Source organism: Grus americana, chromosome 4 (assembly GCF_028858705.1).
Source record: "Grus americana isolate bGruAme1 chromosome 4, bGruAme1.mat, whole genome shotgun sequence".
Lineage (NCBI taxonomy): Eukaryota > Metazoa > Chordata > Aves > Gruiformes > Gruidae > Grus > Grus americana.
The window spans coordinates 68,515,920-68,540,673 of record NC_072855.1 but is presented as its reverse complement, the minus strand read 5'-3'; the positions used below and the strand labels follow the sequence as shown (position 1 = coordinate 68,540,673).

The window sequence follows — 24,754 nt, the reverse complement described above, 5'->3', positions numbered from 1 at the left end:
ATGTGCTGTTTGAAAGAGCTGTAAGCACAGCAATGCTAAGAGGATGTTGTGTTTATCTCAATTACAAGTGATTCTGTGTGTTTGTTAGAATGGCTCAACGGTTTTAAAGAAAATATTATGTATTTTAGCTCGCTTATTTTTTAAAACTGTGTGACTAACATTACATCTAGTTGTCACCAACTTTTTCTAGTGCCCAAGTTCACGGTATAATAGTGATTACTGTAGCTAGACTTCAGTTTTCCCAAAATAAAACGTGTTAGTTATTGTATAATACATCACAATGAAAGGTTTACTCTTATAATGAAATCGTTATCTTTGTATCTCTGTAACATCTTTGCTATACAAACATTTGCTGTAATTATTGTGCATACAGTGGTTATACTTTTTCAAGACAAAAAGTAATAATAATTTCATACTATTTTTGTTCATATGAACAAACAAGAGAGAAAACCCGCAAAAAGACTAAGCTGATATTGAAATAGGTCTGACCAAATACTTTTTGGGAAATGGATATGCCTATTTATATCATAAAAAGTTTAATCTTGGTGAGTAGCTTTATTGAAATACTGTATTAAAAGGATATTACTGTAAGTCAGTCCTCGGTCAAGAAGTTCCTTTCCCATCTTAGCCGTACTCCCCTGTGTAATGCAAGTTCAGATATGGGCTGCATGAGATCACTTTTTTTCCATGTTTTTTGCAGGTAGTCTTTATCTTGTACGTTCCCTATTCTCCAAGTGCCTGACTCTGAGACCTGCAACAGATTTGCAGGAGTCTGAGAACACACAGCTCCAGCTGTGTCAAGCCATGTGCTCATAAAAAATAAAAATTAAAAAAATAAAATTTTACTTCTCGGCTGGCTACCCAAAAACCGATGGATACATTTGGCTTTTAAGCTTCACATATCTCAGATGCAAATCTGTATAATGGGGTTAATAATACTCACTCTGCATGGGTTTTATACTGTTGTGTTTTGGTTTTTTTTAAGGGAGAGTTTTTATGCCAAATTTCTTAAGCTTATGAAAGATGCAAACAAGGAAAATTCAACTTTGTAATTGTACCGACAATAACAGGATTTATTGGCAGGCTGGAAACTTTAAATCTGCTGCACAGCCCTGCAACTTGATCTGAAGAAGCAATTATTAGTGGTATTAGGTTATAAACCTTCCTGTCACAGAAAGGCCCTATGAAGTCTAGTGCGCTTGTTGCAGACAGCATCTCTGAAAAGTTGCATTGCAGAGTTCTGGCAAGTCTCTACTGAACACGTGCAAACTGCAATTTTTCCAGACGTTTTCCACATCACTAAATTTCATTTGATTGTCAAAGGACAATCCCTTAAATCCCCCCGCACCCCAAATTTCTAGCCTCTGCTCAAAGCTACGTGTAGACTAGAGTTTTCGTACGGAATATTTAGCATCAGGAAAATAGCATCTCTCTTTTCAGCTGCATTCTTGGAAATTAGTATGGGGTTTGGCAGAAAATTTTACTTACAAAAAAAAAAAAGACTGGAGAAGCCTCATGGGATGAAAGAAATCAGGTCAAAGAGTTAAAACTGCAAAATTACAGACAATGCAAAAAGGGGTCTTATAATGAGAAGGCTTGGGCAGCTAACATAATAATGATCCTACTATATTAGTCTGTAATTAAATCATTTCCTTCTGAGATGGCCAAGAAATAAATCCCTATAAATGCGAGCTTATGTGACACCACTGATGAGATAATATCATGTCTCGCACAAGTCATTGCCTGAAATCCAAAGATGTAAACGTATAGAAATCTAAACTCCTATCACAGATACGAACGAGCAGCACTTTGCACCACCACCTTCAGGCACGTGAGGCAAAGGGATTTGCCAAAATAATTTGCCCCCCCTTGCCTGTCAGGGGGGCAGCCAAACCAGGATCCAGCACAGCTTTATGCCAGGCTCTGACCTAATTGTGAGGTACCCGTCAGGGACTGGATGTTTAGACACGCGTGTGATAGAAATGAAAGATCTGTTCTTCCTTTTCACACTCTGAGTTGGGGACGTAGAAGCTACGAGCTGCGACTTGTTATTTCAGAAGACAGTACTTCCTGAAGTGATGTCATACATTGATGTCACAGGCAGTGTTGACTGAGTTTGTGACGTCAATAGTGTCATTAGCTCAGCTAGGTGCTGCAGACCTCATGGAAATGGAACATCTTAGGACTTCGCAGAGCTCAGCGTTGTGTTGTAGGCGGCTGAACAAAAAACTGCCGTCTGGGCAAGACGTTACAGGATGAGCAGGGAGCAACCCTGCATTTGGATTGCCAAATGCTTCCCACTGTAAAAATGGCTTTTGACCTGTCTGGGAAAGCTGTACTTCTTCCTTTGTGTATGAGAAGCCGCTGAAACGCGAGCAGAGAGAGCATCTTGGAGCCGGAGGGCCCGCTCTTCTGCCCCTCACGTCGTTCTGCTCAGGTGCGGCTGAGGCACATACTAGTTTAAGCTTGACTTAAAACTGCCCCTTGCACCCTTGGAAAAATGGCAGAATCAGAGGCTCCAGGTTAAGCAGCGGGGATGACCTGTCTGACCATCTCATGGCTGAGAAAGAAGAAGGTCTTCTGCTGCCTCTCCCCTTCTTTCCACTCCTGGCCGTACTCCTGTGCCAGCTTAGATAGTGCCAACACTGGCACCTTCACACTGTGCCCGAATTCACTAATTTGACAGAAAACTACTGCTACAACAAAAACCAACAACGAACAAGTTGATTCGATTCAAAGGGAGATCCAGCAAGCAGGACAGCAGGCACAAGGGAAGAAGTAGCATCATGCAGGCAGGAGGATGGAGGAGAAAGGATGGGAATGAAGGGGAGAGCAAATTCTCCTTTTCAGTGGCTGTGAAAGTTGGTTCAGCTTAGCATTTTGGGAAGTTGTGCTCCTAGGCCAGACCTAACCAACAGCGTTTAGTCAGCTCAGAACTGTGGGAACAGGCGTCTTCTCGAGGGACGTGGGTAGAGAGATTCGGGCTGGGTATCCTTGGCAATTTCTTCTACTTCATCACTTTGACAGAGGATAAATATCGGGGAAAGAATAACCCCTATCATCATCTTCTCCTGTTATTGATTATACTTGTTCAATCATATGGCAGTAGTGCATATCAGAATTCAGCCCTGTTCTTGATGGTAGCTTATTACCAGGTCTTCAGACATAAAAAAAAACCAACCCAGAAAATAACATTCAGAAATCAGATCATTAGATGAAGTGTATTTAGGAAGTGCTGAAACGCTTGAAAATGCAACTCGTGAGGTGGTTGTGAGCGTCCCTAATTTAGTCCTCTTGTGTTGTGTGCATTACGGTACCTTCCTCATTGGCACGATCTCATCATTATCTTTCCTGCAGCTTCCTTTCACATTCAGAAACTAAAGATTCTGTGTGGGCTTCGGATGGTGGGTAATAAGTAGGTCACTAGCTGAATTGTGAAGACTAAATATCTTACGGCTATCGAGCTCTTTGAACAGTCAATTCCATACTTAAAGGCAGACTCCAGTGTAAAAAAATAGTTTTAACCCATAAACCCAGCGATGTTATCACAAAGCTCGCGTGGAAGGGGGCTGAACAGCAATTGTATAGGCAGTCTAAGTTTTGGCAATACCTGGGTTTAAGAGCGCTTGATTTTGCCATCTTAATTGTGTGGGTGGGGCCTGCACAATTGCTTGTGTGTCATTAACATTACAGAAATGAATAACCATTCAAAAGCTCTTTCCTATGTGCATTGTGTTCTTTAGTCCATGAGGATTAACTCCTTTCTAGGCAAAGCTTCAAAAGGGAAAATTATGTACGATTAAAATAACCCATTTTAGAGCCTCATATTTTCACTTAGATCTTAATCAAGCTATTATTGTTATTAAAATATTCTGAAGGGAATTCAGATTTCATAAATATGGATTTTTTAATTTTTTTTCCTGAGCTGCTTTTGCGTGCAGAGCAAGTTAGAAATGTGCATGCAGCCTCTAAGGGGACTTATTGGTTCCCATAGTATTTGCTTACGGTTTCTTCACTGACTCAGCTGGAGACCCTAGTGATCTCTGAAGTCTTTGCCACATTTATTTCTCTGACATCTTGTAAAGTCCCAGTTGCAGGAGAGTCTCTTGCTAACTCTTCCGCGTATGATTTTCTCAAGGTTGTCAGAGAGGTACATTAAAAATCTGAATTAAATTGGCAAAGCAAATTAAATAGCTCGAGATAAAATTCCTGTTGCGTGCTTAAGTCCCCTTTCTTGTGGCTAAGTATTACAGCATTCTTACAACAGGGATGGATTGTGCCTTTTAGCATCTTTATTTTTTGTTTTTGTTAGTTTAAAACTGTCTTTTAATGTTTGCCTAGCATATCTAGGATTTTTTAATTGAGCTTTATAATAACCGTCATCTCTATGCTCATAAGCCCAGCGATTCTGTACTCCTTGCTTGCTTTTGTGGCCTTTCAGTAGCTATTAGTGAAAAGCTTTGCATACGCAAACACACAGCAATCTTTTAACTTAAGCTAAAATAGAAATAACCATCTCCCCGCATCCACGCACACTTAGACCATTCCTTCTCCCCAGCCTTAATTTTGCCCCTGACCTTTGGTTCCATTAAAGCGCATTTGTGATGAATGAGCCCGTAATATCTAATGTATTCAGGACATTATACACCAGGCAATAAACCACAGGAGGAGGCTGGTAATCGCTAGATTTCTCTGTTCAGGGCGTTCCGGTTGCCTTCAGCTGTCCGACAGCCTTCCACTGCTACGTGCAACAGCTAATAGCCTCTCGCGTTAATGTTTGGCTTTCCCCTTCAGTTCGTTGCCGACTCTGTCCCAATTGCCTGTTCTCTGTTCTCCATTGAGTGTCTTCTAATGTTCTTTTCTTTTTTTAATCAATACTTCTAGTTAGCATAACGAGTAAAAAATGTGCGCGACGCAGATCTCTACCCTCCGGGTGACTGCTGTGAGTTTGCAAGCTACAGCGGGTTTAGAAACCTGCAGGCGACGTGGCTTTGGGACATCTGGTAGCTCGTGGCTGCCCGCAGCACGACAGTCTGATGCCAGTGCAAAGTAAGGAACCCTAAACCCGGTTTCAGTTCTCGCTTACACCCTTTGAATCTGAAATAACCGACTCCTGATTTATAGGGATGCAAAGGAGAATGGAAATGAGCCAGGAGCTAAGAGCTCCTCTTGCTGGAGCTGTTACGTGTGACGCCAGTCGGCTACAGGGTTTCTTTTGGCAAAGGCTTTTACAACTACAGAGTTGCTGAATGCATCTGATGCACTGAAAGAAATTCTTTTTTAAAAAAATTATGGAACTAGCTTGTTGGAATCGCTGTTTAAATGAAGTAAAAATGCTGGAACAACTATAAAATACTGGTTTTGCTGACTGAATGTAAAGTGACCATAGGAGATAGTTGAGGAAAACAAGCGCTGCGGTAATAAAAAGAACTGGTATACTGGTTTTGGCTGGGATAGAGTTCATTTTCTTTGTGGCGGCTTGTATGGTGCTATGTTTTGGATTTGTGAGCAAAACGGTGTTGATAACACAGCGGTGTTTTAGCTGTTGCTGGGCAGTGCTTGCGCAGCGGTGGGGCTTTCCGTTTGTCCTGTGGCCCCAGCGGTGAGCAGGCTGGGGGGGCACTGGCAGTTGGGAGGGGGCACAGCTGGGGCACATGACGCTGTGCTCAGCAATAAAACCTGGGGGAAAGGAGGAGGGAGGGGGGGACTTTGGGGATAAGGTGTTTGTCTTCCCAAGTAACTGTTAGGCGTGATGGAGCCCTGCTTTCCTGGGGATGGCTGAGCACCTGCCTGCCCATGGGAAGTGGGGAATGAATTCCCTATTTTGCTTCGCTCGCACGCTCAGCTTTTGCTTTACCTATTAAACTGTTTTTATCTCAACCCACAAGTTTTCTCACTTTTGTCTTTCCCATTCTGCCCCCCCTCCCCGTGCCACCTGGGGAGGGCTGTGTGGTGCTCAGCTGCCTGCTGGGGTTACCCCACAACAAAAGTATAACAGAACTAAACTCCTGGCTGGGTGCAATTCAAGACCACTCAAGAGTCCCAGGAAATTATGTTTCCCAGGTATTGTTTAAAACAGGACGGATACGTCCCAGATCACAGAACTGCTGAGGCTGGCAGTCACCTCTGGAGGTGGTCTTCTCCAACCCCCCCGGCTGAAAGCAGGGCAAACCAGGGCAGGTCGCCCAGGTCCATGCCTGTGGGGTTTGATATCTCCAGGGATGGAGACTCCATATCCTCTCTGGTCCCTCTACAATTTTGTTAGGGAATAGCAAGAGCTAAATAGAACACACTCGAACATACTCTTTTTCCAGGAATTAAGGAAACAATAGTTTCTATTTTTCTAAACAATATTCCAACCCTAAACTTGCCTCAAATAGGTTAAACCTTTCAGACCAATTATAGCTGGCTTTGAAAGGGTATATTCCATGCAAAATGGATGGTAAAGTTGCTTCCTTATTCTCTTGCTCCAATTGAGCTGCTTTAGAATTTTTTTTCTCCATTTTCTCTATTTGCTGTCTTTAGTGACCTTACTTCAGTGACCTTGAAAGTATAATGGGCCAAACTCTGTGCTGCCATACGTGGGACTGGTGCCACTAAAAATAGGTCTTTTTTTCAGGGATCTTGACAGAGGCTTTGGCCCGGCGTTTCCCAGCAATGCTGCAGAAGTCGTGCACCTGCTCCCATCTTCAGTGCATCACAAACTCGGGCGCAAATGTTCCATGGAGTGCAGAAGTACAATTGTTGGGTTTTTTTAAAATTAAAACAAAAAAGCATTTCCTCCCTTTGACAGGCAAATGGCTACCAGATTAAAATGTGGCTGAAAAAGCTTTGCTTGTAAAACTGGTAATAAGATTATGGAGTAATTTGCCTATGAGTAATGGATTGGAATCTACACCTATTGGCCAGAAAGTTGATTTTGCTAATTTACAGCCCTGTAGCACTTCCAAAACCCCCTGTATGGTGGGGGTCCTGTTATGCCATCACCTATGCCTCCTAAAAAAGCCCTTACGGTCTGTAAATGAAAGGAGCACAGGGAGACCCCCGGGGATATAAAATAAACATTTTAAAAAAGAAATAGATCTTGCCATGGCCCAAGAGATTTGGATCCAGATTTTCCAAACTTCAGAATTGTTTTAGAGCTGAGCACTTACCCCACAGCCACTTTTAATTTGAAAATTAATTTCCTCTTTTTTTTTTTTTTCTTTTTTTTTTTCTCCCAAGGTCTTCTTAAATATCTTTAGTAAATTAAAACTAAGTATTGCCAGCTCTACCAACAACTTTGCCTTTACGGATATTCCATGAATAACTTCTGCTTAACAGAATAAAGTAAAAAAGTAATAAGTTCAACTTCTCTTTCTCCCACTGTGCAGTCCACTCCCTTGCACAGAGTTCAGCTCTCGGTCCAGACCACCCACATCATGAATGAATGCTCTGATCTTGCCTTCCAACCACCTGGAACTGGATAACTGCCTTTTAAAATAGACTACACCCTCTTTTACTTCCTAATGTCTCAGGTATATTAAACACTTTGCAGACAAGAGTAATATCCACTCTACTGCTATAATTATTACTGCAATGTTTACCATCTGGGGAACAGGAAAAATACAGGACAAAAGCTACCACTCTACTGCTATAATTATTACTGCAATGTTTACCATCTAGGGAATAGGAAAAATACAGGACAAAAGCTATCAGCACACAGAATTTTCACTAAACTAAAATTACACCTCGTTATCCATTTCTGCACAATGAGAAAGTCAAGCTTTCCATAGAGAACCCAAGGAATCAGGCTTGCACACCTATAATTCCTGTGATTCCGGTGCCCACAGGAATTTGGGGGTACATAACCTCTTGGTTCAGAAGACTTGATGTTACTGGTTGGTGCTTTAGGAAAAACTGGTTCCTTGAATCTGCACAACGCCCTGGTGATTTGAGCCTCACAAATCTGCCCAGGAATCTGCAAATAAACGCCCCAGAGAACTGACATCTCTCAGTGGCTGTTGTCACTCACACCGCTCTTTGATGTTGGACAGGAACCAGTCTTGTCATTCCTGGGACTCGTACTCTGAGAGAGATGACAGTGAAGGGAACGTCCACGCTTGGTGGGATTGGGATGAGAGACCTGAGAAGCAACGCCATGAACTGTGAGTGGAAGGATCAGTGAGATATCTCTCTGTCTCATGGGTCTGTAGGGGACTTTAGTTTCCTTACTCCATGGCATACGCACTGAGAGCAGAAAACAGGCTAGAACGATATAATTATCAAAAGATATCTAAATGATCCATTCCCATCTGCCTAACAACTTCAGAGATGAGGTCTGGGAGGGAAAATTACCATCTGTGCTCTGGGAAAGAAAGAACTTTAATTTCGCATCTATTGAAAGTGTACCTGACTGCGGGAAGGGCCAGAGAGAAGGGTCCTTCTCAAGGAATCACCGAAACAAAATCCTGAACAACAGAAATTATCTATGGAAATACCATTACAAGTTTCTACTGAAGAGCCTCCATTTCTAGACACCAGCACAGCCTCAGCAAGCAGGATTGTCCACCATTTCTCTACTTCTAATCTTCGTTACACTCAGAGAAAACAGCAGGGGTTTTTTAGAAGGGGTTTTTTTCCCTAGTGATACGTAGTGCAGAAGGGAGAGGATTAAGGAAAATACGAAACTGCTGATAAAGACATCAGAAGTGAAATATTGATCAACACCTGACTACATAAATAAAAGATTATTTACTGTAAATGATGGACTTTGATCTTTGAGTCAAATTCAACCATGGTGTAACATCAATAATTGACCCTCAGGATTTGTTTGGCTTCTGTTTTTTAAATGTTCTCATCTTGTTTCTGGAAAAAAGATGTGATAACAGATTTGCAATGTGCCTGACCTTCATTCTTCAAGCTTATAATGGCCCAACCTAGCCCACATTCACATTCCAGTGTCTCCTCCTGAATAAACTGAAGCACCTTCCAGATGTGGTTGATATACTGATTATACTTCTGCACTGCAAAAGTTATGTCAAGATTTCTTAATCGCAAGTATTAGTTTTTATTTAACTTAGGATTTTGCCTTCCAGTAAAGTCGTCTTGTTGTAGTGACAAAGCCAGTTCTACAAGGTGCAAACTGGAAGCCTTTTGAGGTTGATTTCCTGCCGGTATGGGAGGAGTCGATCACTGCTGCGTTAGCATCAGTAGGAGATACGGGTTGAGAGGATTGCAGACCACCGCCGAGCCAAAGAAAGGGAGGAGGGAGCAACACAGACAAACTCGGAATTTTCTGAATGAATCCTTCGTTGTATCCTGGCTTATCTGCTTTGTCTTTCAGATTAAAAACTCCGTGGGATACAGAAATGTCCACATTTTGGGATTTGTGTCACAGTATTGTCACAGGAATTGTAATTCACCACAGATGAAATAATGCCAGCTATGACAACTTTATCTGGAGACAGAAAGAAAAATATTTTTTAATGCATCGGTACCTGTTTTAATGTGCTTTAAGGTAAAATTCAGCTCCCCTTACAGTCAGGGCTTTAGAAAATATGTTAGCTATTCATTGGCCTAATATTTTAAATTTGTTCCTCTCATTCTTGATGCAGGAGGCCAAACGATATTTAAAAATGGGCTAATTAATACAGTTTTTGCTAATACGCCTAAAAACATGACCCGTTTTCCCAGACTAGATAGGCGCCTATTGCAACGCTGCATTTTAAACTGCATTCTGCTGCTTGGAAAAGATCTCTAAGAAGTGAGAAATTAAAAAATGCTAGCCTCAGCAATTTTTAGTGCCAGCACTTTTCCCTTTACTTAATGGTTGCCAAGAACTTTTATCCACTAAGAATATACACACTTACACATACTGAGTTCGCTTACACAGATCTATATGTTTCAAGATGCAGTTACGGCCCGCAGAATGACTGTTACACAAAATACTACGACGTATCCCTCAGATTCTACAAGACCATCCATATAAATGGAAGGTAACATATTGTTAAGCAAACTTTGTTAGATTGTTAGATTAACCGGCTGCTGGGGGGAGGGGGAATTAAAAATCTTTCTAAAATCATAAAAATTAATTTAACAAACTTGATGTAAATTTGACAGCCCTCACTCCGATGCACTTCTCTTTATGGTATGACCCTTGCTTACAGGTCAACCTGAGATGAGTCTGGTGATAAAATATTGTGATAATATAATGCCTTCCTTTCTAAGAACTGGAAATTCATTGTATTGTCTATGTTCACACTCAGATATATTTTTCATAAGGGACTGTGTTTTCCTTTTGTATCCCTCAGATTTTCTTTATGCTCTTTCTGTAGTACTTTGCTATGTGAGCTGCACAAAGATTTCCGATAATAACCTTTATCAAATGAATTGCTTTCACTTCTCTACTGCTTGTCCCCTCCCACCTTGCTGTGATAAGCTCTTTATAGTTATTTCCATTGCTGTGTATGATACAATCAAAGTATATAGCCGTGGCTGCTCTGGAAACAGAGTCTACCTTTTTCTAGCAGTGTTGCTAACGTTAGCGCTCATCTTTTTTTTCCAACCAGAAGGCACACAAGGATATTTGCCAGCACCACATTTCAGATTATCCAATTTTATTCCTTTCAACAACATTAACTTCTTGTAATTCACATTCACAAGGCCCTGTGGGAAAAGCAAGACTTTTCTCAGACATTTTGAGATGTCATGTTTTTATTTTAACTCTAATTTTTGTAAGGGAAACTAACTGAACATGCTGTTCCCGGTTTTTCCCCAGATTCTTTGGAACATCCTCCTTGGCTGGCCATACGTGATTCCAAGCTAGCTGAATCTGCTATTCATAGTGAATTTTTGCTTGCCTTCTACTTTTATTTAAAATAACTCACTCGAATTTTGTTTTTACCACGTTCGGCGATGGCTCCTTGCTATCTGATTTTATTGACTCAAGTATTTGTTGCGTTGTGCCAGTGACTGTCAAAAAGAAGAGCATGCCGTTTCAATTTCATAACTTGCCCCCTTGCCAGGGGGACGGAGGAGGCTTGCGATGAGCTCAGTGAGACGCTTGGCGATTGTGCCTGCCAGTGTTTCCCATGGACCGTACGAACACAGTTTGCTTCAGACCTGTCAGGGAAACGTCCCCTCAAAAGTGCTCCCTGCCCTTTTCGGTGACACATTTGTGATTTCATAGCGGGCACTTGATCATAGCTAGGGATGATAGTTTGGGTTCTCTTGTTCACTTCACTATATGCTGGGTGCAGTTCGCTCTGCTGAACAGAAATTATTTGCATTCAGTATCAAGGACAAATCACACCGTTATTACGACTCCTCTGCCTGTATCTCCTCAGGGAGAGCAACTCCTTTCATCCAGCCGGTTAGCCAATTCCCAGACACCTACACAGCCAGCTACGCAGCACCAGGAGGGATTGATATTTTGTTTGCCAGTTGCTTTTCACAACAAGCTTTCTGGTATATGCTCTCTGCCTGGTGCTTTCCCAGGCTCCCTTTTCGGAAGCAAAGCTCCCACTTCCCCCTGTCCGTGTGGTGGCTCACGTGGCTGGGTCCAGCTGCGCTCCCGATGGGGACCGAGTAGCTACAAGCCGTCCACGTGATCCGCGGCGTGCCGTTTGCACCGGGCCATGCTAACGGCAGCCTTGCGGCCCTCACGCTTCCTTCCTCCTTCAAGAAACAGGTGCCTGGCCTTCGGATCCATACTTTCTCATCTCCTATACCACAAACAGTTCTGCTGAGGTGGTCGGAAGGACTCTGCAGTATCTCCAACTGGATTTTAACACCGGCTGGGTTCTTACCAGAAATATACTCTGACTTCCAGTTGGATGTGATAAAAACAAGCTCTTTTTTTTTTCTTTTTTCTGTGGTTCTTGTGGTAGTCCTCTGCATATCTACTAATTGAAACGAAGAAACTCCCGCTATTCCATACAGCTTGTCTGTTCTACATCTATACATATAACATCTATAAATATAAGCTTCCCTCATACAGATATGTCATATTGCCTGTTATGACATTAATCATTTGTGTGCACAAGTTCAGAACAGTCCAGATGTCGCTATGTTTTCCTTCCCCGCGTGTTTGGTTCAGCGCTGTCTCAGCGCAGCTGGTAGCCTTGCTGTGTACCTAACGCAGTGCAATCAGTCACGCCTTTGTCTCGCAGGGGAAAAGTCTTCTCACCCAGTGACACACATAAATTATTTTTTTCTTGGGAGTTTGCTTTGGTTTATTTTGTCCCCGTGGAAAAAACAAAACAAAACAAAACAAAAAAACCCCCAGTTTGTGGACGCCACTGTGTAAATCACTTTTCCTTCAGCAATGCGTACTCCATCAACAGAGAGAAGGGACAATTCTTTTAGGTACTCTTCTACTGGGTGCTGCTTGAGTTAGTCTTACCCTCTCAACGTGATAGCCAGCTGATTTCACCACTTTCTTGGGAAACGTTAACAGTCCAAAACCATATTTTCCTGTTCATTTTTTATCTGGAAAATTTATTTTAAAACAGTGCCCTGCCACACACCAGTGCAAAACACGGATGCCAGCTTCTGGCAGCTTTAGTGCATATGCATTATACTGAGGTTTACTATTTAAACACAGATCTTATCTGGAATGAGTATACATCTGGTATGACGTATACTTTGAATCACATGTGATTGAAATGCTGACTGCTAGTCAAAGTCATCAGAAATCTGTCTCTGGCTAATCTCCTGGGGTTTCTAGTAGAAGGTGCTGAGTGACCCCACTTTAAGGTGTGCCAAGAAACATTCCTCTGTCTGTGTCGGCCCTGTGTGTGTCTGCTTGCTCCAGAGGAGACGCACAGATGTGCCCTTCCCCTGCCGTTCCCTCCTGGGTACGCCTCGGAAGCTGTTTTCGCCCCGATGCGAGGGCAGAGGTGCTAAACTGCCCATCTCCATCCTGTGGAGCCTCTCTGAGGCTCTCTGGGTCTCCCTCTGCCCCCACCCTGTATCAGCGCGGCCAAGAAACGCTCCCGTTCTGTGAGCAGCACAGACAGCAGAAGCAGCGGTGGAGGAGTGAGAGGGTGGAGGAGTGGCGGCGGCCCTTCCTGCGGCTGTAGAGCCAGCAGGTTCACTGCACAGCTGTCCTTCCTTCCCCTCTTCCCAGAACAGAGCAGGCTTCAAAGCACAGCATAATTAACCAGCATTAGTACAGAAATTGACTTAGTTTGGATTTGATCAGGGTGGTTTCAACCAAATTTGGCATGTTGGTTGTCCTTTCCAGGGGAAAAACGCCTGCAAAAAGAGCTTTTCTTGGGAATACACCACGCTTCCAGATGGCATACCCTCTGAAAAAGAGGAAATTATCTTTTTCGTATAGTGCAAATCCCAGATGGAAGAAATCAAAATATTTCCCACATCCTTGAGGGAGTCTGAAAGGAAAGATTTAACTGTCACCTGCCAGTCTACCAAAGAAGAAATCAGATCTTGATCTGATTAGATCAAGACTGCGCATTTATTAGCCCCAGCCCTTCTGGGCAGAGCTACTGAGCGTAGGGACAGAGAAGAGGCGATACCTGAGGGCCATTAGCCCAGGGGTTCCCACCGAGCCATACCACACCGTTCTGGAGGATGCTCTGCTCCCAGCAAGAGAGCAAACAGGACTCCCTAAGCGGACGGTACGGCACAGGAACGTTACGTGATGCGGCGACAGAAATTAGGCACTGGCTGATCGTGAGGGCAAACAGCAGAGAGTGAAGATGAAATCAAATGCGTTACGGGGCAGACGAACAAGTGAGGGGTTGATATGCAATTAGGAAAGCAAAACTGGTGGAAGAAAAGAGGAAGACCAAAGGGAAGGGTGAAAAAAAAAGACTGCAGCAGAAGGAAATTTACTGTACAGCGAATAAAAAGAGAAAGTTGGATCCCTGGATCCAGAATGTCTTTTCATAGCCCTAGGAAAATGAGGAGACTCAATATGAATATAATAGTAATGAACTAAAAACCAAATGAGGGAAGATAATGATAGTCCTGTCCGTATTTTAGGGAACCTTCTGAAGTCTTAGAAATGCTGACAACAACCAAAGATATGGTAAGTGACAGCTACTCTGAACACACAGGCAGAAATCTTTCTTTTAACTAACCATCCTGCTCATTCCTTGAAAAATCCCAGAAAGCAGAAAGGCTTTCTAGATAGAGTTTCTTATCTCTCATAGATAGGTATTAATTTAAGAGGAAATTAATACTTGGTAAAAAAGTCTTATTTTAAGTTGGGTTTTACTTTCTGAAGGGTCAGTTGTCCTTGAAATGAGTTAAAGAAGTCGGAGTAACCAGAGTTCAACCTGAGAGCCGTACACTTACTCTTCAGCCCCAAAGTGAGAGGAAAAATATGTTTAGGTTTTGTTTGCTTTGCCTTTTCCGTAAGGGCCTCAGGGAACACCCCATAACTTCCCTTGGTGAAATGTTGTCTCTGTCACTTCACCAAGGGGACAGCAGTACACAGCTGATCTTTCTCTTCTAGGGAAGGGGCTTATTTTGAGGTTAAGTGAGACAGCTACTGGAAAAGAATCCTATTCAATAAAGAAACAAGCAATTTGTTTGGCAGAGCAGACAAAAAAGGCCTGACAAAGGAGCAATAATAGCGTTAACCTCAGGCTGTGTGTGGTCCACAGATGAAGTGTTTTGAAAGCCATGGTTTGCCTGTCCTCACTGAGCGGGGGGAGAGAGAGGAAAAAAAATCGGTGCCATTGCTGCCTGTGAATTTTTTGTCTTGTTACAGGAAAGGCAAAGGAAACCATGAGGCCAGCTTACTCTCGGCTTGAGATTGAACGTCCTATTCTTGTGGTCATGGCAAAAACTAAGCAGTGGTTTGGGCTTCGAATAGTCCCCACCCCAAGTTCTAGATTTCACCGAGAATACCCTGAGCTTAACTCACCACTTTGTTCCTTAAATCATTGTTTTTCAAGGGAAATTTAATTTAAAAGATGTATTTATAACTGAGTGAAATCCTATGCTGTGCAAACAAAATGATTATTGTTTGAAATAATTCCCGTCTTGTTGGGACTATGTCCAGAAGTCATATTTTGTCAGAGCCAAGCTGCAACGGAACGACGAGTGTTCTCTTCCAAACCTAGTAATCCACGGCTTCAAGGGCCAAATCCTGCCTTATGCTCCACCACTGTACATTCAAAGTTACTCCACTGACTTCACATTTGGCCCTATATGTGGAAAACAAGATTTCACCTCCCTGTCATGTTTTGCTCAATTTCTTCTTGGATTTCTCTTTGTCCATTTTGCTCTCAGATTTAAAAACAAGAATTTAATCCAGCCAGTAGATTAACGCAAGCAATAAAGAGTCCGTGTAACGTGGGCCAAAAACCAGTAGAATCTGGAATGTGCTGGTGCCTGGAACTGAGGTCCAAAGGCATAAAATATCTTTTGCTCTGGCTGACGGGAAGCTGCCTCCTATTATTTTTGTATTTTTGAGGAAGGGAGAGCAGTCTAGTTCATGCTATTGCATGAATTAAAATATATTTTAATTAATTCCGAACACCAGGGACTGTCTGCTTTAAGGATCTTATTTCATCATGTTTTTCAGTAAATTGTTACCATGATTGGTTCTGCCTTAGGAGCCAAACTGAGCCTGGCCCTTTTTTTTGTGAGGGCAATGAGGAGGAAGGAGTCTAAGTTACCAGCCTTCCCCTCACACAGCTCAGACAAGTAAAATAAAACGAAATAAAATAAAATTTCAGTCCGTGCCTTCCTCCCTTTCCTCCTTTCCTCCCTATTACGAGAAAGGAGGCAAAGAAACGGGTGGGAAAATAGTTTTGCTAACTTGAAGTATTCCAAAATCACGAGACTGATCGAATGATAAATCGTAGATCCATATGGGACTTTAGGTTTCATCTTTCCAAACGTTTGTCTGCAACCAGGAAATTCCAGACCTTTTCAGAGAAGTGTGGAAGCTGGGGTTCTCAGATGACCCCACATTGACACGTCTCTAGATGCATGGGCTGTGTAAGAACACAGAAGTATGAGGTTAGGCAACAGACTCTGTTTTTCAGCTCCATGCTCATTACTGGAACCGGCCAGACTTGCATGTGCAGGGAAAGAAACAGAAAATAATCCCGTCCCAGAAAAGTCATTCCTTCCCTATGCGTGTGAATTCAGCAACCTACGACATGATTTATTGTTTCCTTAATGGAAATCAAAACTATCAAATACGTTATTACAAACATTTCTTACAGGCGGTGACATTAGAGGTGCAGAAGCAACTGCAAAGGTTTATCAGTGGTCAGCGTATTTCACCCTTGGGAACTACCTAAGCAAAATATGTTTTCATAGGAACACGTTGCCTCAGGTTCACACCCTACCTTTGGTTTCTATTAGAAGTGCAGATAGGTTTGATCAAAAATTTAACCAGGCTGCCTTCCCATATCAAAACCATATTCCTCTCCGTTAACTGCATTCTCACCTGCTTTTTATTCCATTCTCGGTTTTGTTCCGTCCTATAAAGCTTTGGCTTGCTTCAGATAATTTCACGGGATTGCGTGTGAAGGCGTTTCTGTTTATTGTTGTTATTGTTACTGTTACTCTTGTTGTTAGGTACACCTTCGCAGGGACCGGGGATGCTGAGCAGAGGCGGGTGGGAAGCAAACGGCAAAGCAGTCGGTTGCTTTGCAACTCTTCCTACAGCAGAATCTGTACTGCCTCTTCCCACCTCTTCTCAAGAAACAGGAGTCAAAAAGTTTGTCATACCCCAAAGGAGATGGCTCGCGCAACACGTAAGCAAGGTTTTGTCTAATGTGCAAGTCACTGGCGAGAGAAATGGAAAAACCTCGTGAAAAGAAAATGGCACCTGACAGAGGTCTGTGATCACTCTGCAGAATCTCAGGTGTTTGACTGTGAAAAACTATCGCTACTATCAAAGCATTTTCTGCTGAGATTTTTCTTTGCAACAGGACCGCTTGTCACTGCCAACGCTTGCTCTTGCGCGCAGAAGAGCGAAGGGCTCAACACGTGCTGTGTCTCTGTGGTCTCCTACACCCTTTTTTGCTGGGGGGCAGCCATGCCCGGGGCGGGCCCGGGGCTGCTCTGCATAAATGCAGACGGGCTTCAAACGAGCTTGGGGGTAGGAGGGAGAGTGATCTGCTCCTGCTCCCCAGGTTCAACGGGGAGACGGTCCATTGTATTTCAGTAAATTTACATGGGGAGAATGTACCTAAAAAGCTCATGCAAAGCTTACCGCTATGCGATTTTTGAAGTGAGAAGCAGGTAATGTGAGTAGCAGAAAAATACCAAGTAGGGCTTTAGAAGGGATTGCTACTTCTTCAGTTGTGTGTTTTAAATACATACAATTAACGAAATTTGTAAATGCATTGATGCTAGTGAGATCTCTAGTACAGATGGTCTGAGAGAGTCTCAAATGATCTTCCTTCGGGAACACTTGCTCGTTACTTTGCGTTGTTGTACAAAGCAGGAATTTCTTTGTCAGAAGGGCCTGAAAAAGACTCTCTTCCTCCCAGTAAATAAGCTCTTCCAAAGCTTTCTCCAGTCCCTAACAGGAGAAGAAAGGAACTGGGAAGCCCTCAGATACTGGCTAGTGCATTTTGTGAAGAAACAAGACAGCATTATTTTTTCATTTCCAATACTGGTCTAAAATAAAAACTCAGGATAGAAAATTACACTCCAGACATTCACTGATAAGGCCATTCAAGCTAGGTTTTCATTCAGTTCAAGGACCATGCCAGAAATTGTTACAGTGCTTGTCAAAAGAAATAGTCATGATCATTTAGACAAAATAATTGCCTTTGACCTTTCCTTTCCTAGTGAATAGTCTTCCTTCTGAAGAAAGCAGACTTCCTAATGGTGGCAGTTCTCCAAAATGGTATAGAAGTGCTTATTCATTAATGACGTGATTATCATTGGAGAATTTGTATTAGGTTGGTTTTTTTGCTATTCTAAGTCTATTCCGAAAAGCCCGATCCTGATGTCTTTCACATAAAAGAACCGATGACTTGAATGAGGAAAAAAGAGCCGATCCATCTCTTAGCAGAGAGCAATGCATCCATTTCGTGGATACAACACGTAGTGCTTTATCTGTGTTCAAGGCAGGTATGTCCCATTGCTCCCAGCCGGGGGACCGGTCAGAGTGCAATGTGGCTCCTGTGCAGCCCTGAGCGCACAACACAGCCTGGTCCTCGCACGGATTTGGGATGCAGTTGGGCTGTGCAATAGGAGCTGGATGATGGAAACCACAGCATACACAGACAACCCGTATGTTGATAGCAAGCCAAGTACAATTATATAACGTTGCTCTTACTGCTGTCATTCTGATTGTTACTGAGGCCTCATCTGTCCCAGTGTTAAGACTGGTGCAAATATCAAGAGAGTACATGTCTGGACAATGTAGCTTGGATCTTGATGTACGGTGTATTGCTAAATGTGGTGGGGTTAAAAGATTAAATATATGTGACTCGCACAGCAAGTACCAAATGCTGCTTCAGTCCAGCAGGTGTTATTGCTGTGCGCGTTACTCCTATGCCTAGAAGCCTTGTCACACCCCTAACTAGGGCGTCGCTGAGCTACCTGCAGTTCAAATGACGATGAGTCACGGTGGTCGAAATAGTGAGTCTAGGTAGCGAGTCCAAATTGACTTCACTGCCACTGCATCAGTTTACACGAGGTAAAATTTTTTGCCTGCAGGTGGAGGCAGCTCCTTTAGCGGAAGCTAGGTCAGATGGCTGTTCCTAGCTCTGCTCCTTCCCCGTTGCAAGCGGAGGGAGTAGTTAGAACTAAGCGAAGGTGCAACTGAATCCTCCTTTCACCCTGGAAATCTTGGCCCCTGGATGTTCCTGCATTTCCGGAACGTTTTGTTCGCTGCAGAGATCAGAGGACAGATTTGCAACTTCCTAGAGCTGTCCGATTCCTCAAAAAGATGTTTCTCCTCTGGCATTTTCCCCAAATTTGAGCCTTCGCTTGCGAAACCCTTCGCCAACAGAGGTTTCCACTGTGTGTAAATGCATTGCCAGTGTGCACACTAAAGTCTGCGCAATCAGTGGTAATAAGGGAATTAATTTTTAACGCTTCTGCTGGTGGAACAGTGTCTGATTAACAGTATTAATTTTTCATATGGAGAGAGCTAGAGGGTGTTATCATCCACTCTGCCAGTATGCAATTCATTCCTCCAAAGCGAAGATAGTCTTTCTTGGAAAGAAAAAGAAGAGATGATGCAACTCAAAGTCGGTATGAGCCTCAGTCCGTAAGCACTCTATAACATCCCATGGTAGAATGACTTCTTACATGGCATGTGATACAGCTTACTGCTAGCTTTAGAGAAAGATTGTAGCTAATGAGATAATCTTGAGCTGCATTTCAGGCTTGGCTTACTGTTTAGGAAGATTAGTGATGACAGATATCTGTCATGATACTAAATCAAAAGCTGTTATGGTATCGCCAAGGCTCGTGGTACAGCTAGGATGACATGGGGTCAGTGGGATTCAAAGGCCGTGTGAGGGACTGTCTGCCTTTTGCTTTGGGTTTGATGGATCCATCCTGGGAAACTTCACCTTATGGTGAAAGCTGTGGCGCAACACTGCGCTGGGGCACCTCCAGCTCCTCACAGCCTCAGCGGAAGACATCTCTGTGTCACAGGCCAGCCTCTCCTTTCATCAGCTTGCCTCCTAGGTCCTATAGTAGTAGACCCCCGGGTGCGAGGCATTCAGTGGGACAGAGGGAGGAGTCCTGAAATTTGGATGCCAAGGCAGCATGACGTCTGCATGAGCAGCGAGGCTACGTGGTTAGCACTGCCTTATTCTGTTCCAAAGGGTCTATAAATGACAAAAAGCGACGCAGAACAATGCATAAAGCTGCTACTGTTCGTACTGACGTGCTGCAACAGTACTAACACTTAATCCTTTCAGTGTCATTTGGTGTCGTGCACACTTACGATTTTGATTCCCCGAGGTATATTCCCCACCGCCAAGGACACGTCATTACAGGGGTACACACCTGCCTGCCCACAAGCTGCACTGCTGCATCAGCAGTAGCAAGCCTTAATGTCTGTAACAATACGCCCACAAAGGCTTTGCAAACCTTTATTAATTGTTTCAGTGTATGAGAAAAACATAAATAAAGAATATTGATTATTTCGGTCTTCTAAGCTCATTATATCTGTGGATACTGAAAATGCTTTTAAGCCCAGGAGATTACGCAGGGCAAAGCTTCTTCTGTAATGCTCTGGAAGATTACGGGAATATAGTTATGGATATACTCGCTCATGCACCTCGGTGGTGTTCCATACGATTGCGGTGACTTATAAATCAAAGTGATATTTGCTTTACTGGATCTGTTAGAAAGCTGCTGATGTTCTAAACTGTGTTGTTTTGCCAGTTATGTTGCCGATTCCCATGACATACGGGCTTTCCTGATCTGGGAGATCTGCCTTGGTTGATGATGATGTATGAAAACTACCGGCATAAGAAGCTGCGCCGTAATGATATCATATGTATGCATAGCCCTGCGCTCTGCAGAAAGGAATGCCAAACTACTTAGTGTTTATCAGTTCCCTATCTACGGGTAAGCTAGGAGAGCTGCTCTTCTTATCTTACCAAGCCCGTGTTTCTGGAGCTGAAGGTCACAAATTCCAAAAAGCTAGATCACGACATGGTGCGAGCCTGTGTTTGTGTCTGTGGCCTCTCACCAATGGCATCTCCCGTTTAAACTGAATTCCTGTCAGCGTATGGGTACTGCCTTGAAGCGAAAAACATTTTGCCCTCACACAGAAAAGATATATACAGCGCCTGAAGCATTACACGGTAACTTGCTGCTTCCCAGTTACTCTGCTTTCCACCTTTTCCGTGCCAGTTCCATCGCAGCGAGTCAGAAAGGTCCGTTTAACAACTGTCATAGACGGCATTTATTATGGACTGCAGCTGTTGACAGTTATGCAACTGGGATGAAATGCATCCCCATAAAAAGCACTAGGATGAGGCCTGTGCCACCACACGGAGTCTGTCTGAATCCCCAAAATAGACTCAGGTAGAGCGCGCGGCAGCTAGGAGTCTAAGCGGATGGCTGCGATCTGAGACATTTCAATCTTGTTCTATATTATCTTTAATGTATGATCCATCTACCCCAAGCAATTTCACTTCCCCATCTCTGGTGCTGTCTGGGCACTTTGACTAGGAAACAGCAAACGCAGCATGTTTCTCGTTTTGCTGTTTTCCCTCAGAGAAGCTTAGGAAATTGCATTTTTTAAGCGCCGAGTTACAGCTTGTTTAGACCAAATACTAACTTTGCACCATGATATGATCTCATTTAAATTTACACTTTCTTTTTATGCAGCTTCGAAGAACATGTCACGCACTTTTCCTCCTTCAGTTTAGTACAGCGCAAAATCGTTTCAATTCCCACTGGCTCCAGCAACTTGCAGGACATTTCTTTTTTTTATGCTGAGATTTTGGCAGGGGCTTTGTGGAAACAGCAGTACAGACGCATGGCCACGGAAGAGCGGATTTATAGTCGCACATGAACTTTTTAGTGTTTTAACTTCATAATCATAATGTCCCCGTGCACTTGGGCTTTTCACAGGGTGTTACGTAGAATAAATATGCGGACTTGAAAGCGCACCTCTTTCAGTTGCTTATGCAAATACGAAGCTGGCACAAGTTAACATCTGCCCCCGGTACAACTGGGCCGGTGTGCGTGCTGCTTGTTACGCGCTTACTCAGTGCCCCAGTCCTGCGAGGCACAGCGTGCTCCCCCCAAAATAGCTCGCCTTGTGCCAGTCGAAGTCTGCCCATCTGGAGAAGGGTGACAGAGCAGCGTGTTTCTGTGTGCTAAAGTAAATCTTTCATTAGGTTTGGAAAGGTCAAATACAAGATTCAATAACAGTCTTAAAGTCAACAAAGCCGACCTGTAGCGCTGGGTCTTATTTTTACACGTTGGCTGAGGTTTTTCCCCAAACATTGCTATTCTAAGCATTTCAAAATCAGAGGCCGCGTTGTTATTGATTAGTGTTTGCGCGCTTGTAGCAACACTGACCGACTCTCTGCTGAGCTGGACAAACACGGGCAGTGTGAGAGCAGGCATGGGAAAACTTGGCAGATGCTTATGGCAAGAGGCTGATCTGGATGCAAAACAGACGTGGTTTTATAGTGTATTTTCTCTCTACCAGATCTCTGCAACACCATAATGAGCACTGCTGTCGTGCTGAATTCCTGCTGCGGGTCAGAAAGGGGGTGAAGCAGAAGAGCCTCCGGTGCTGCGGCTGCCAGGAGGTGTAGCGAATGCAAGCCCCCAGGACTCTGCCCCACAGCTCTGACACCCCTCCTGTCCTCCCGGGAGGAACGAAACCAGCCTTAATGCCTGAGAAGTCCTGCAGTTAGATCTCAACACAGGGCAGGAAGACACTCCCTGCCTCAAAAAATTTACAATCTAAGACCAACAAAAATAATAAACAACCAAGGGCAATAGAGGCACTGCACTCTCCTGCAGTTTACAGCCCTATTTACTTTCCCCCATCCTTTTCATTTTTGGTTTTTACCTTGTCTTCGTCTTTGCTTAATTAATAACATCATCCACTTGTCCTATAGTAAATACATCTTCTATACTTGCCTGCAATGTGGTTTTGTGAATGGCGTACCTAGCTTGCTACAAAATAAAATTAAAGCAAAATCACTGTTGCCCATTAATATCAATAGACTCTTAAACTTGTTTCTTTCATACTCTATTTTTATTAGATATTTAAGTCACTGTGTTCTTATTAAGATTACAGGATGTTGCAACTAATGGAAATAAGCCATTGCAGCAACTTTGACATTACTAGGCAGGAACAGTTCACATTTCATAAACCTGTTCTATGGGAGCCTTTAATTATACATTCGTAAAAAATATGAACTCTATACAGTTTGTACGCTTTCCAATTTTCAGCCAGAAAACTTTAGGGTAGAAGCTAGATCATTTCCAAAGGGAAGAAGAATATATTATGTGCTATATTGAACCAAGATACTGCGTTACACTGAAAGAGATTGACTGTATACCCAGAACAATCTCGTCTTACAAGTGAAACCTTTATTGAACGAAATGTGGTGCCAATTTTGCCGTTTTGCAGTAAAGAGCCTGATTCCTCCACAGAGATAGAGATGTGTAATCACTGACAGACATAAAAGTGATCAAGGTCATAAAATACAGCTGAGGTTATGATACTTCTCACCTTATCATGTGAAGTGATTTCAAGTCGCTTTTAACCTTTGGTTAGGTTGTAGATAGGTCTTTATCAAGCCTGCACATGCGTGTAACAAATTAGACTTTAGCTTGTTATCACTATTACTCTATCTGGCTTTGCTCCATTAGGTGTGCTGAGCACTTCTCAAATGGGATTAAGCACCTCATTTTTTTTACTACCGTAAACTGCCAACAGCTGGGCCAGGAAGAGAGAAACGGTACCATTGCATGTGACAAAGCGCCGTCATCCTGCAGCACACTGGGAAGGGACGCCACGAGTATTGGGAAAGGCACATGAAAGCTGCTCATTTCCTGGAAGGGTCTTGCTACGGTGGAGCAAAAGTCATGGGCTCACCGCCAAAAAAAGAAGAAGAAAAAAAAAAAAAGGAGAATTCTCATTTTCTCTTGAAGTCTGTAGCTGTCCAAAAGTTTGAAAGCTTGTGGGGTTATTTTGTGTTACCCGTCCTCTCTCACTACCCAAGCTGTCTGCAGAAAGACGTCTCTGACTTCCCACCTTTTTGATCACAACGCTTGATTATTTCTAATTTGCTGTCTGTGGGAGGCCAAGGATTAGCACAGAATCTAGTGTTGCCAACTCAGGTCTTCCTGCTATGTGACTGAGGTATTACAGACTGGATGACGGCAGTATTCCATACATGTAATAACAGACATGCTATTTTCATGGAAAGGCTCACAATGGGTTAAAACATGAGGGACAGGACAGCTTTCAGAGAGCGAGCTGACTGCGCACAGGCGGTTGCTTGGGACAACAGGATGGCAATAGATGGGTGATGGCCCTCCATATTTGTATGCTGCTTCTTTTTTCAGTTCTTGGCTGACCCTACGTGCCTGGCCCCTCCACCCTTCTGCCGTCCACCCGCAGTTCACCCCCTCACACCATGGCAAGAGAGTGAAGTTGTGTGAAGAAGAGCGAAACCTCTCTCCTCCTCTCCAGAGGGGAGCGAGCTGAGGTGCCGCGCTCATTCGCACCCCTGGCAGGGCACGGCCTCTCGATGGGGTCACGAGCACCCTGTCACACACCCTCTCCAACACTCAATGCTGGAAGCGTGTGGCTGATCAAGTAGCAGCAGATTTACTTCTTACTGTGCTGGATGACCTAGACTTTGTGGACAAGGTGATGGCCTGATCAGTGAACTGGGGTTTTGTTTCCCTCGACCTCTACCTTGGATTTCAGTCCCTCCGATGAGATGGGAAAAAGGTCTTAGCCAGGGGAGAGACACAGAGTCCCTTCCCATCCACAGCAACGTTTCTTAACCTCCTGAACCTTCCCATTGAGCCTTCCCAGCCACCCAGCCTCGGGCTGGGCACACAGTCTAGCTTTCCTGCTAAACTGGAGGTTGCTGCTCCTGGGGATGAAGACAGTCTAAGTCTAAGTCAACTTGAGTTTGTCTACATTACTTAAAAACCTTGTGCTGCTTCTATATAGAAAATTCACACATTAGAAATATTAAGAAGCAACAAGTGTAACGGTGAGTTTTCTTCAGCAACGCGCTCTCTGGAGGAAAAAAAAGTCAGTGCTTTGCCAGACAAACAGACGCATTGTCTGTAAAGTTACCCACTGGGT

General features: G+C 43.5%; 1 long non-coding RNA gene across 1 annotated transcript; it reads left to right on the top strand.

Annotated features, from left to right (window-relative positions):
• Window positions 1–7,160: 7,160 nt before the first annotated feature.
• Window positions 7,161–9,960, top strand: LOC129205582 (uncharacterized). Its single transcript, XR_008576786.1, has 3 exons — window positions 7,161–7,517; window positions 9,326–9,499; window positions 9,891–9,960. It is a non-coding gene; the product is annotated as an uncharacterized LOC129205582 (long non-coding RNA).
• The last annotated feature ends 14,794 nt before the right edge of the window (window positions 9,961–24,754 follow it).